The 13,866-nt window shown below is 45.3% G+C and overlaps 1 protein-coding gene across 4 annotated transcripts in view; it reads left to right on the forward strand.

The window, feature by feature from the left end:
• The window catches only part of MAPK4 (mitogen-activated protein kinase 4), a 153,659-nt gene that overhangs the window by 38,206 nt on the left and 101,587 nt on the right, over positions 1-13,866 (forward strand). The window lies entirely within an intron of this gene.

A 13,866-nucleotide genomic window follows, 5' to 3' on the forward strand; every position in this document is an offset into this window, starting at 1 on the left:
GTCTCAGGGGCAGCTAAGCTGCCATTCCTTCCAGGAGGTGGAGGGCAGAGGCCCAGCTGCTCAAGCTTCCTTCCAGCGGCCAGGCCATCCGGAGAGGATGCCTGCTCTCCTGGGAGGCCCTGGCCCTCTGTTCCCCCTCTTTCCAGCTGGCATGACTGTCACTCTGCTTTCCCAGGGAGCAGGGCAGACTCTGTGCGTTGCTTTAGTCTGGTCCCCGTTCCCCCAGATCTTGTCTGGTAGGTAAGCAGCAGTGAGCAGGAAAGATCAGAGGATCACTTGGGCCACATCTCAAAGGGGAAGAGCGGTGCGGGCAGACCGTGCTTAGTCCCCGTGCTCTGGAGGCTTCTTGAAATGCAGGGAATTCTGGGCTGCAACATGAAACGAAGGCTTATTGTTTCACGGGATCCAAGGGAAAAAAAAAAGGAAGAAAGAGGAGAAGTAGCAGGTATCACGCTAACACTAAGAGTGCTGCCAGGGCTCAGGTCTGTGCCCCGGAGGCAGACGGACATGGGGAGAGTACCACCTGCCATGACCTGCCATGACCGTGGACATTTTCTGAGTTTTTGAGGGAGATTAGACACGTGAAGGCAAAGGAGTCCTGGCAGGGAACAGTGTGGAAATGTTACAGGGTGGGAGAAAGGGGCCAGCTTTGTGAGGGTCTTGAGTATCAAACAGAGGGGTTGAAGTTTTGTCTTCTACACCAGGGATCCATTCAAGGTTCTTGAACAGGGATTGTCACCCAGTGAAATAGTGGTCAAGTGAGATTAGCCCAGCAGTAGCACGTTCCATTGAAATCCATGCCTACTCCTGGAAAAAGCTTTCAAAAAGGCTGCCCTCTTGGTAGCCTGATGTGAGTCACCGTGTCGTCTTTAGTGCTTGTCTGTCCACCATAGACTTACAGTTCTCTGCCCGCTGGGAGCACAGGATTACATTTCCTGTCTAGCCTGAAGTTAGATGTCACTATGACTCCCTTAGACCATTGCAAGGATCGGTAAGATTTTTTTTTAATGTTTATTTTTTATTTTTGAGAGGAAGAGAGAGCGTGAGTGGGGAGGGGCAGAGACAGAGGGGGACAGAGGATCTGAAGTGGGCTCCACGCTGACAGAAGTGAGCCTGATGAGGGTGGGGCTCCCAGCCACAAACCACGAGATCACAACCTGAGCTGAAGTCGGGCGCTCAACCGATTGAGCCACCCAGGCGTCCCTCAGTAAGATTTTTTTTTTAAAGGACTAGATAGTAAATATTTTCAGCCCTACAGTCTCCACTGCAGCTGCTCAGCTCTGCTGTCCAGGTGTGGAAGCAGCCACGGATGATATGTAAAGAGTAGGTGCAGCCCTATAAAACTTTATGTGTTCCAATAAAACTTTATTTAGAAAAACAAGTGGCTGGCTCAAGGGCAGGAGTTTGCTGACCTCCTGACTAATACATTGTGAGTGGAAGTGATACTTCTGGACAGAAGCTCTGATTGTGATGTGCAGAGCGGTCACGGAGGCACATGTGAAAGTGAAGCCTTTGCCAGCCTGGGACCCTGAACAGGAAGGAGAAATAGACTTGGCAGTGTTAAGCTGTTGAGATTCGATGTTTCTTACTGTAGCATAACCTGTCTCTGATACTGTCTATTCTTTGCACAGGAAGCATCACCATGGCCGTTGTCTTTGTCTTCACGGCTAACGTGTAGCATGTAGCCAAGCACCACATGGAGGCCTTTACCAACTTTGTTTCAATAACTCCTTTAGACAGCCATGCGACATGTGTAATGTTGTAATATCCATTGTCACAGAAACAGGAAGGCGAAGCCTAGAGAGGTGAAAATGTGCCCACAATCTCACCAGTGACTAAAGGTTGCATCTAGGACTTGAGCCTGGGTCTTCTAATTCTAAACCCCAGGTGCTTAACTGCTGTGTATCCTGCCTCGGGTTCAGCTCTTGGGATTATTTTTTCTTTTATCCCTTTGCCTCTGATCACTGCTCTTGGCTGTGTGTGCCATTTAGACATGACCCATAGTGGCCCTGTCAGCAGGGTGAGAATGAAGAGTCTTTCTTCCAGAAAAGTCCTGGTCTGAGCAGTGGAGCAGGTAGATGGAAATAGCTAGAGAGATGAATTGGGTTGGCAGCTCAGACACACAGGCAGATGACCACGCTGGAGATTGGCAGATCCTAGAGGTCGCTCTCAGTCACATGTTCGTGTATTTCCATCAGTCACCTCCAAGGCACATCGCCATCTTTACATTCTCAGCCATGTTCTTGTCTTTTTTTGAAGGGAAAAGATAATCTATATTCTGGAACCGTCTTGAGAAACAGTTAACTCCCCTTCCTGGCCTGGCAAAGCATGGAGCAAGCTAGGACAGTCATCTTTGATGAGTTTGCAGAGAATTTACCAGTCTTGTGTTGCAATGACCTAAGTTTGCTCAAGTAATAAGAAGCCCCAAAATGAGCTCTTATAACTTCTGAAGAGCAGTCTCCAAAGGTACTACTCATTGTGTTATTCAATATTCTCTATGTAAAGTCTCAATTAATTTCTCTACAGTGTCATGGAAAATTTTCTGCCGTTAAAACAATACCTTTCTATAACCAAAAGTGAGAATTACATGAATGATTATGTTTCCCTTCTTCCTTTGGCTGTTGGGAAACAGGATTTATTTGATATTTGGAGATAATAACCATTTTAACTCAAGATCAGAGTAGATTATCTTCACCCGTCTCCCCTCCCCCCTGCACCTTTGGGTTCAGATCTCTGTTTCTGACCTTAAGTTTTAAATCAGGGGTGCCTGGGTGGCTCAGTCGGTTACGCATCTGACTCCGGCTCAGGTCATGATCTCGCGGATCACGATTTCGAGCCCCGTGTCCAGCTCTGTGCGGACAGCTCAGAGCCCGGAGCCCGCTTTGGATTCTGTGTCTCCCTCTCTCTCTGCCCCTCCCCTGTTCACACTCTGTCTGTCTCTCTCTCTCAAAAATAAATCAACATTAAAAACATTTAAATAGTATAACGTTCTATCACAGGTAACTGAAAATCCTTCTTTGAAGTGGATAAGATATAAATTATAGTTAAAGCCTCACGTGGCCATGTTATAGCAAGTCAGCGAGTGGTGCGGAGCCACTGATTGTGTCCTCCTGCTTGGACGACCCTGTGTATCATCTAAGAGTGTGGTCAGAGTTTGAGGTATCTTGAAAGCACAAATTCACTTCCTTTTCCATAAAGATGACTCAAGCCACCTTTGTTCTAATTTTTTTTTTTTTTAACACTTATTCATTTTGTTTTGAAAGAGTGAGACAGAGCGTGAGTGGAGGAGGGGCAGAGAGAGAGGGAGGCACAGAATCCGAAGCAGGTTCCAGGCTCCGAGCTGTCAGCACAGAGCCCGGCGTGGGGCTTGAACTCATGAACTGTGAGATCGTGACCGGAGCCGAAGTCGGACGTCCAACTAACTGAGCCATCCAGGTGTCCTCCTGTTCTAAATTCACTGCATGCGTGTCCCAGTGACCTAGGAGATGTTTGGTCCATCAGACTTGATAAAATTCGTAAGAGCAGAGAGAGCTTTTAGTAAGTACTTGCTTGCTGGATATGGAGTATTTCACGTGTTCTGTCATGATCCTTCCTCGGACTGTGAGACCTGCCTTATGACAGGGATGAGGAAACAGGCTCAGATAGTGAAGTGACTTTGCCGATTAGATAGGTAAAGTGTCACTGAGGACACACAGTGTGTAAAAACAGAACCGAGATTTAAACACAGATTTTTGTGACTGAGAACTACACTCTTTCTGCAATGCTGCTTTTTCTTTCTTTCTTTTTTTAAGTTTATTTAGTTTGACAGAGAGAGAGAACATGTGTGGGATAGGGACAGAGAGAGAAGGAGAGAGAATTCCAAGCAGGCTCCATGCTGTCAGCGCAGAGCCCAGCGTGGGACTCGAACTCATGAACCGTGAGATCATGACCTGAGCTGAGATCAAGAATTGGATGCTTAAGCGACTGAGCCACCCAGGTGCTCCGTGTGCAATGCTGCTTTTAACTTAAAAAAAAAAAAAAAAGTGTTTATTTATTTTTGAGAGAGAGACAGAGCGCAACCCAGAAAGGGCCAGAGAGGGAGACAGAACCCGAAGCAAGCTCCAGGCCCTGAGCTGTCAGCACAGAGTCCCCCATGCGGGGCTCGAACCCGTGAACCGTGAGATCATGACCTGAGCCGAAATCGGATGCTTCACTGACTGAGCCACCCAGGCGCCCCTGCAATGCTGCTTCTTGATGATGATGATGATGGTGATGCCAGTACTATTCTCCTGCGTGCCAGTCCCATTCTCAGTGCTTGCTACGTGTTAATGCATCACAATATCCCTATAATAGGTTCTGTTGCTACTTGTATTTTGCTGATGGGGAAACTGGAGGCACAGAGAAGTTAAGTGACTCGCCGTTGGTCCCATAGCTGGTAACTGGTGGATGCAGGATTTGAATCTGGGTAGTTTGGCTTTAAAACCCAGTCAGTCCTTATGCTGTGCTGTCTTTGATCATACTCGTCTACAGATGTGGTGGAGGCAGTGGATAGAAAACGAGGATTTGGGGTCATGAAGCCTGGTTCCTGGTGCCAGATGGGCCCCTGAGGAGCTGAGAGGTGTTGGGCAGGTCGCCTCCCTTCTGTGCCCATCAGGGTCACGGATAGAAGAGCAGAACCAAGCCAGTTACTTTAATGGAGTTTGACAGAGGGAATCGGTGAAATAGGTGTGGGAGGCCTGCAAAGGCAAAGAGAATCTGCACGAAACGGGAGAGGTAACTGCAGAGGCCGCCGCCATCCCCGGGGCTGAGGGAACAAAGGAAAGCAGCCTGGGGGAGGAGGCTTGCCGCATCTTGGCTCAGACTTGAGAGGAAGAGGGCCCTGCCGGGAACAGCCTCCTCCCACTTCACTTGCAGTCTCCCTCTAGTGCCCCCTGTTGGTGGAAACCGACAGAGCACCAGTGTCAAAGGACAACGTGACTTGCATTTTTGCTGATTTCCAGCCCAGCATCACTGAGCAGGGTATAGAGAGAGGGGGTTTGGAGCTGAGACAGGTGCTTCGTAGCAGGTACACTTCTTCATTTTGTAAAGTGATGAGAGGGAATACGTGGTGTGCTGGGTGGGGGGTCGATGGTGCTCCACTTACCTCTCTCCTAGGCTTCTATCATGGCAAGAAGGTACAGCTGATCAAGTTCATCCCCTCCTCTCCTCACCCCAATTAGCAGTGAACATCTTGAGACCTTATATGTCCTTCTTCCTCGCCTAGGCCAAGGACGGTGCTTGGGGAGGGGTGTGGTTATTCATTATATGCTTGAATTGTTTAATTATTGGATTTTGACACGCACTTAGGTCACCCAGTATTCAATGACCACAGACTGTGCCGAGCCCTGGGCCAGGGACTCTGGGGAAGCAGGGCACACACAAAGCATGGCCTGACTATAAATGAGCTTAACAGTCTTGTTGTAGGGGTGAGATGAACCTGGAGCAGATCGTGGCTTTTTGGGTAGGCTCAGGTGCAGTTTGACTTCAGGGAAGGGAGACAGATCTGCTTGGCTGGAAGTAGGTTTCACGAGGGAGTGGTTTCTTACCAACCTCCCGTGTCCTGACCTGGAGACGCAGTTTCTCCAAAAATGTATGCTTGGGAGAAGCTATTTATTCTAACATTCTGTCCTCTGGCATCTAATGGGCTTCTCCTCAGTATCAACTTACCATCCTGAGCCCAATAGCGTGCAATTTCCTATGTTTTTAAATTTTTTTATGTTTACTTACTTATTTTGAGAGGGTGGGGAGGGGCAGAGCGAAGGGGGGTGGAGAGAGAATCCCGCAGGCTCTGCGCTATCCGACGTGGGGCTTGAACTCAGGAACCGGGAGATCATGACCTGAGCCGAAATCAATAGTCGGATGCTTAACCGACTGAGCCACCCAGGTGCCCCTTCCTATGGCTTTTCTTTTTTTCTTTTTTTTTTTTTTAATGTACGTTGAGATAGCAGGAGAACAACCAGCAGAGTTACCTATTTGTGGCTGCAGAAAATCTGCAACAGCAACAGCGAAGTGGCCTTGGGTGCAGCCACGAACGCATCCTGACCTACCTCCACCAAATGAGTGAGTGGGCCTTTTGCTGGAAGGTGGCACAGAGCTACTTTTGCAGGCTTGGCCCAGAGTGTAACCTTGCAGATGTTGTCCCAGGGAGAGCCGCACATCTCTCTGGCAGCTGGGACAATGTTCCCTGGCCTCCAGGAAGGCTTCAGGGAATCATTTAATGAACCAGTACCTGATCTCCAAGGTCTCCGGAGAAGGATAAAGTGACCCAGAGGAGATGGTAGCATTCCTCCAGCGGCACCTGTGCACGTCAGCAAGTCATGGGAACCCTGGATTGAACGACTGAGGAGGACTCTGCTGCTGGATCCCTTCGAGGTGATCACACTGTTGACACCACTTCCCCCGCGTAGGATTCCTAGTGAAGGAACGGGGCTGTGCTTTTTACTCAGAGCCCACAGGTGCAGTCCCTTCGTCCTCCTTTTCGTTTCACTTTTTGTTTTAAGAAGGTTCGAGTTTTTAAAAATTTATTTTAGGGGCGCCTGGGTGGCGCAGTCGGTTGAGCGTCCGACTTCAGCCAGGTCACGATCTCGCGGTCCGTGAGTTCGAGCCCCGCGTCAGGCTCTGGGCTGATGGCTCGGAGCCTGGAGCCTGTTTCTGATTCTGTGTCTCCCTCTCTCTCTGCCCCTCCCCCGTTCATGCTCTGTCTCTCTCTGTCCCAAAAAAAAAAAAAAAAAAAAAAAAAAACGTTGAAATAAAAATTTATTTTAGAGACAGCACGCATGTGAAGGAGGGGAGAGGCACAGAGGGAGAGGGAGAGAGAGAGAGAGAGAGAGAGAGAGAGAGAGAGAATCCCAAGCAGGCTCCACACTCAGCCTGGAGCCCATGACCCTGGGATCATGACCTGAGCTGAGATCAGGAGTTGAACGCTCAACGGACTGAGTCACCCAGTCTAGTTTGGATTTTTAAAGATTGAAGTATGATGCATAAACTAAAGTTCGTAGGTCTTAAATGTCGAGCTTGATGGATTTTTTCCATATGTATACCCTATGTGACCAGATAAAACTATAGACTATTTCTAGCAGAAGTCTTCTTCGTGCCCCTCCCAGGTAGTTCTCGCCATCCTCCCATTCTGACTGAGGATTAGTTTTGCCTGGTTTTGAACTTCATAGAAATGGAATCAGAGCCAAAAGTACTCAATCACGTCTGGTTCATTTGCTGAATACTGTACAATTCCATTTTTTTAATGGGGGAAGTAGAAGTAACTTCAGACAAGTGGCATGACTTGAAAAAGGTTTCACATCTGCAGTCCTATACCGTTTACCGTCACACAGCCTCAGCCCATTCGTTGTCTTTGATCCATCCATCCATCTACACCCATGTGGAGAGATGGCTCTGTGTCAGGGGTGGTTCTGGTTGCTGGACATGTAAATATGAGTAAATCACCCTGCCTTCAAAGATCTCCCAGTGTAATGGGAGAGAGGTTTTAGGGGGATTGTCAAGGTGTAGAGGGGATAGAACTCTGTACAAGAAGCTGTGTTTGTATGTGGAGTCTGAGAGGAGAAGGAGGATGGAGAGGAGGAGGAGGGAGAGGCAGAGGAAGGGGGGGGGTCTGACTGGAGGGCTCGAGGAGGAGATGTCATTAGAAGAGAATTTCATTGTTGGACATTCTTGTGTTTTCTTACCAACAGGGCTACTGACTCTAAGAAAATAGGATTGGGGTCATCTTCTGTGAATATCTTATAGGACCTTGCAGTCATAGATCTAGCAGGAAATTGAGGCAATTGTTGCTGAATTCATGACCCACAACCTCCAAAAATGTCTTTTCTAAGAGGATGAATACAATACCTAGAGCTTTCTAACCAGGCAGAGAGCAGAAAGTGGCAGGTTGCCATCTTGATTTGATTAGACACCTAGAAAGATCGAGGGTAAACAACAACAGTTTCAGAAGAGTTCCTGGTGTGAAACCTTCTAGCCAGGGTAAACATAGGGCCCTATCTGAATTTCTGAAAATTGTGTCCATTACCTTTCTTCTCTAGGTAGGTGGGAATTTTCTTCAAGATCTCTTCATTCTGCCAGAACGTAAGAATACATACTTTAGCAGACGTATGCTAAGGTGACCCCCCGGGATATATAACCCTTTTATAATATCCCTTTATTATTCCCTCCTCTTGATCATGGCAGAACCTATAAATTGCTTCTAACCAGCAGAATATGGCAAAGATGGTAGGATGTCACTCCCATAAATTATATTATGGTAAGTCTCTGCCTTAGCAGGTTGGAGAGATAGGGTCACCTGCTGGCCTTGAAAAAGCTTACAGTCATATTATAAAAGGGCCATGAGGCAAGAAACTGTGAGTGGCCTGACTGGCTTCCATCCAATAGCCAGCAAGAAGTTGAGACTCTAAGTCCTTCAGCTCCAAGGAAATGAATTCTGCCAACAACTGAATGACCTTGGATTCTTCCCCAGTCAAGCCTGAAGATGAGCATGCAGCCCATTTGACAGTTTGACTGTAAGCTTGAGACTTTGATGTGGGACTCTTGACCTACAGAAATTGTGAGATAATAAATGTGTGTTACTTTAAGCTGCTAAGTTTGTGGTAATTGGTTACACAGCAATAGGTAACTAATTCACACACTAGCTGCAACCATTGATTGTGTCAGAACAGTCCCTCGGTGACATGTGGCTCTATAGACACCTTGAGTCTGATATACCATACACAGGATATGGGAATAGCCAGTGAGTTCCTTTCAAGAGTGTCATTTAACATCTTATTTCACACTATTGTGGGCTCTGACTTATCTGAGAAGTAAACAAGGGCATCACATTGTTTAGGACATAAGTTTAGTTGCTCAAGAAAGACCCCTTTTCTTCTTTTAATTTTTTTTGATGTTTATTTATTTTTGGTAGAGACCTATCGTGAGTGGGGGAGGGGCAGAGAGAGACAGAGACACAGAATCTGAAGCAGGCTCCAGGCTCTGAACTGTCAGCACAGAGCCCGATGTGGGGCTCAAACTCACAAACCCTGATGAGATCACCACCTGAGCCAAAGTCAGATGCTTAACTGAGCCACCCATGTTCACCAAGCCTGCTTTTTTAACATTTGTTGGGCCTCAGGCAAGAATACAAATGGATGACCTACCATATGTCTAAAGAATAAAAGTTATAACTCTCTGTTATGTATAATGTGTTCTGCTACTTTGACAAATATATTTTCATAATCATAAAATATATATAAAGCCATTGTCTTTATATCATTGAAAGTTGGGAAAATAATAATAATGATAATAGAATTTAATGATTTGCATGCTTGGGTATTCTCCTGATGCAAAATGTATGAAATGGAGTAATAAAATAGACATTTAATTCATAAGTTACTATGTTTCATAAAATATATTTTCTTACCTTAACTTAAAAATTTTTTTAACGTTTATTTATTTTTGAGAGAGAGAAAGAACGGGGAAGGAGCACAGAGAGGAGACATAGAATCTGAAGCATGCTCCAGGCTCTGAGCATCAGTACAGAGCCCAACACGGAACTCGAACTCATGAACCATGAGATCATGACCTGAGCCGAAGTTGGACACTTAACCGACTGAGCCACCCAGGCACCCCTTACCTTCATTTAAAAAATCACCTATTAAGTTGTTTATCATAGCTGGTATTCAATTGACAGTAAGAACCTAAAGGGTAAAATGTGTGTCAATTTGATTGCATTTTCAACAAAATGTAAATTTAAAGTAATAAAAAATTAAAATTATTTTAAATGAAAGTTTTCAAAACATTTAAAAATACTTAAAAATCTGTTAAAATTAAAAAGCAAAAATATAAATATCATGTTTTAAATTAAAGAAATTTAAATAAGGCTGAATTGTTATTTAATTTCTTGAACTTAAGTTTAAGAGCTTATTAAATATTTTTATAAAAATAGGGGTGCCTGGCTGGCTCAGTCAGTAAAGCACGCGGCTCTTGATTTTGGGATTATGAGTTCCACGTTGAGTGTAGAGATTACTTAAAAATAAAATCTTTGGGGGCGCCTGGGTGGCTTAGTCGATTAAGCATCTGACTTCGGCTTAGGTCATGATTTCACGGTTTGTGAGTTCGAGCCCCACATCGGGTTCTGTGCTGACAGCTGGGAGCCTGGAGCCTGCTTCAGATTCTGTGTCTCCCTCTCTCTGTCCCTCGCCCGCTCACACTCTGTCTCTGTCTCAAAAGTAAATATTAAAAAAAATTTTTTTAAATAATAAAATCTTAAAAATACACTATTTGTAATTGTAACTTTTAAAGTCTATCTGGCTGCCAATGTAAAGAATCAGGATCACATTTCACATATGTTGACTCTAGACCTACCTACACAGATTTGTGTAAGTTGAAGAGTTATGTGAATTGTCTAATAGTGCACACTAGTGCTTCACTTACGTATGCAGCTCGTGTAAGTATCACACTAATACCACACTAATCCAGTGGTGTGTTGAAACAAACAGAACTGGAAGAGAAAGAAAAGCAAAAAAAAAAAAAAAAAAGATATTCCGCCCTTCTGGGAAGCAGTACTCCATTATGCAGAAATCTGTTGCATTGATGCTGAGAAGAGGGGTTTGATGAGTTAATACTCAAGGGCTGGGACTGCTCAAATTCTCCCTGCCCTCTGAGGCTACATCTGTTCCTGATGCTGGCAGTGGCAGAGTCCCCAATCTTTCACAACGTTTGGACACAGTGGCCTTTTGTTTTGAGGACTAAGGCAAGAAATATGGAGAAATGTTTCCCTGGGTCTTGAATGATGTTAGTTATGCCAGCAGATGTTCAAGGTACTGGCCACATTCTATCAGTGGTCCTGAGTGATGTATGAGTATGAGTGAGTGAGTGAGTGTGTGTGTGTGTGTGTGTGTGTGTGTTGCAAGACCCAGAGCTTTCTGAAGTGTGGGGCCCAGTGCACATGTCTTTCTTGCCTGAGTCCAAGGGGGTGGTTGCTCTCCCTCATATTAGTTGTTTAAAACAGTAGAGAAGGTTATTTCCTTCTCGCTCAGTCTTGCAGGCGCGACACTCCATGATGGTAGGGCTGCTCCACAATGCCAGGCGTCCAGGCTTTCTCTGTCTTCTTGCTCTCCTTTCCCTAAGATGTTGCCCTCTTCTGAATGGGTTCTCACCATGTGTGCAGTTCAGCCAGAAGGAAGGAAAAAGGATGAAAAGCAGGGCATGCCCCTCTTTTTAAAGGTCAGACCCTGAAGTTGCACATCTTAATTCTGCACACATCCCTCTGTCCACAGATGGCTGACAAATGTGGTCTTCCACTGTGTCTTGAGGCTTAAGTGAGCGAATATATTTGAGAGGCCTTATATGGAAGAGTCTGACATAAACGACATGTTGAATAAATGGTAACCAATTTCCATTGTCATCACCATCAACCTCATCTCTGAGGTTTCGGCTTTGGGCTCTAAGGCTTTGTGTTTCTGTGAACTGTTGTACAAAATGAAGGACACTTTTATAAAATGAATGATTACCCATGGATTTTTCTCTTTGCTCTTGGATTTTTGCAGATTTTCTTAAAAGGAGGCACAGTAGAGTTAGCCCATTCTGGGCACATCGGTTTAAACATAAGATGTAGGGTTCTGTAATTTCAGAGGCAATATTGAGATAGTCTTTTTTATTTTATTTTATTTTGTTTTGTTTTCTTTTCTTTTCTTTTTTATTATTATTATTATTATTATTATTATTATTATTATTATTATTTGAGAGAGAGAGCATGCACATGTGCTTGCATCAGCTGGGGAGAGGCAGAGGGAGAGAATCTTAAGCAGGCTCCCACCTAGCATGGAGCCCGATGTAGGGCTTAACCTCATGACTGTGAGATCATGACCTGAGCCTAAATCAGAAGTCAGACGCTTAACCAACTGAGCCACCGAGGTGCCCTGAAATAGTCTTTTCTAACAGAGAAAACAACTTTGATCTTTTAAATCAAGGGGGAAAACGATTCAATTTTTTAAAGTTGGCACATGGTAGAAACTAAAGTTCAGGGTTTAAAAGCACTTTATTTTTTAATTTTTAAAAATTTCTGTTTTCATTTCTTTTTAAAAATCTTTTATTTAAACTCCAGTTAGTTAACATACAGTGTAATGTTAATTTCAGGTATACACTATATTGATTCACACTTCCGTTCCCCCCCCCCCCATGCTCATCACAACAGGTGCGCTCCTTAATCCCCATCACCTATTTAATCCATCTCCCCACCCACTCCCCTCTGGTAGCCATCAGTTTGTTCTGTATAGTTAAGAGTCTGTTTCTTGGGGCGCCTGGGTGGCGCAGTCGGTTAAACGTCCGACTTCAGCCAGGTCACGATCTCGCGGTCCGGGAGTTCGAGCCCCGCGTCGGGCTCTGTGCTGACAGCTCAGAGCCTGGAGCCTGTTTCCGATTCTGTGTCTCCCTCTCTCTCTGACCCTCCCCCGTTCATGCTCTGTCTCTCTCTGTCCCAAAAATAAATAAACGTTGAAAAAAAAAAAATTAAAAAAAAAAAAAAAAAGAGTCTGTTTCTTGGTTTGTCTCCCTCTCTTCCCCCCTCCTCCCCCCACCCCTTTGCTTGTTTTGTTTTAAAAACTCTTTAAATAGTTAAAGAGAAAGATAAGCCCATGGAAAACCCCATGATAGTACTTTTTGTCCAACTTGAGTTTCCAGGGATTAAACCTGCCTTTGAGTTTAGACCCCTGCTTATTCCACTTTGTTAAACTCTTGACAGACTCCAGTCTGTTCCACTCAGTAGCTCCCCATTGAGGGGGGCACTTTTCAGCCTCTTGTTGCATAGCTGATGAAGCTGTCATGCAGAACTGTCTGGTCCTGGAGCAGAAGAGGCTCCGAGGTAGTTGATCACAACTATGCTTGTGGACCAGTCTGATGTTACACCAAGAATCCAACGGAAGCGGGGCGCCTGGGTGGCTCAGTCAGTTGAGCGTCCGACTTCGGCTCAGGTCATGATCTTAACTGTTGTGGGTTCGAGTCCCGCGTCGGGCTGTGTGCTGACGGCTCGGAGCCTGGAGCCTGCTTCGAATTCTGTGTGTCTCTCTCTCTGCTCCTCTCCTGCTTGCACTCTGTCTCTCCTTCAAAAATAAATAAACATTAAAAAATACAGAAAGAAATAAAAAATAAAGGAATCCAGTGGAAGGAACGTGACAGACCTTCTGATCCACCCACCCATCTTATGATTTAAAATGCTCTCTAGAACATTCCTGTTAAATCTTTACTCCGGCTTGCAACCTTAAAACATTTACCCACTCCCCATCCATCTTGTTTTCCAGCTCTGTAGCTATTCTTGTTTAGATTATCCTAAAATTGCAGCACCGAGTGAGGCTCAGAGTTTATCTATGCAGGGTCGTCTTCATGCCATTCTTGACAGATTGTTGCTTGTCCTTCCCAAACACGTCCCGCGACAGGGAGCTCACGGCTCTGTTAGGAGTCCGCCGACTTACTTAAAAAACTCTCTTCTTTTGCTCTGAAACTTTCTTTTCTGATACGTATCATATGTGTCTTGTGTGTTCCCTTTTTACCCTCTGGATCAAACCCACCTGTATGTCCAGCCTTAACATGTTCAGCTCTCTCCTCCCCCCTTATATGTCATGACGCCCTTGTCCTGCCCGGTCATCACTCTCTGAGCTTCTTTGGCTTTGATGAAGGTGTGCTTATTAAAGTGAGTAAACCATACTAGCTATCATGCCCTGCATGTTCTCTCACTGTTCTTTTTCCATTTCTCCCCCATATCACTTTTAAAGCTGGGCGGAATACCCCCCAAAAGGGCCTGAGTCATGTTGGGAAAAATAAGAGGGGGAAGCTAGAAAGGCTCTGAAGTTATATTTCTCTTCATGCATGTCC

The sequence above is a fragment of the Leopardus geoffroyi genome, chromosome D3 (genome assembly GCF_018350155.1).
Source record: "Leopardus geoffroyi isolate Oge1 chromosome D3, O.geoffroyi_Oge1_pat1.0, whole genome shotgun sequence".
NCBI classification, from domain to species: Eukaryota; Metazoa; Chordata; class Mammalia; order Carnivora; family Felidae; genus Leopardus; species Leopardus geoffroyi.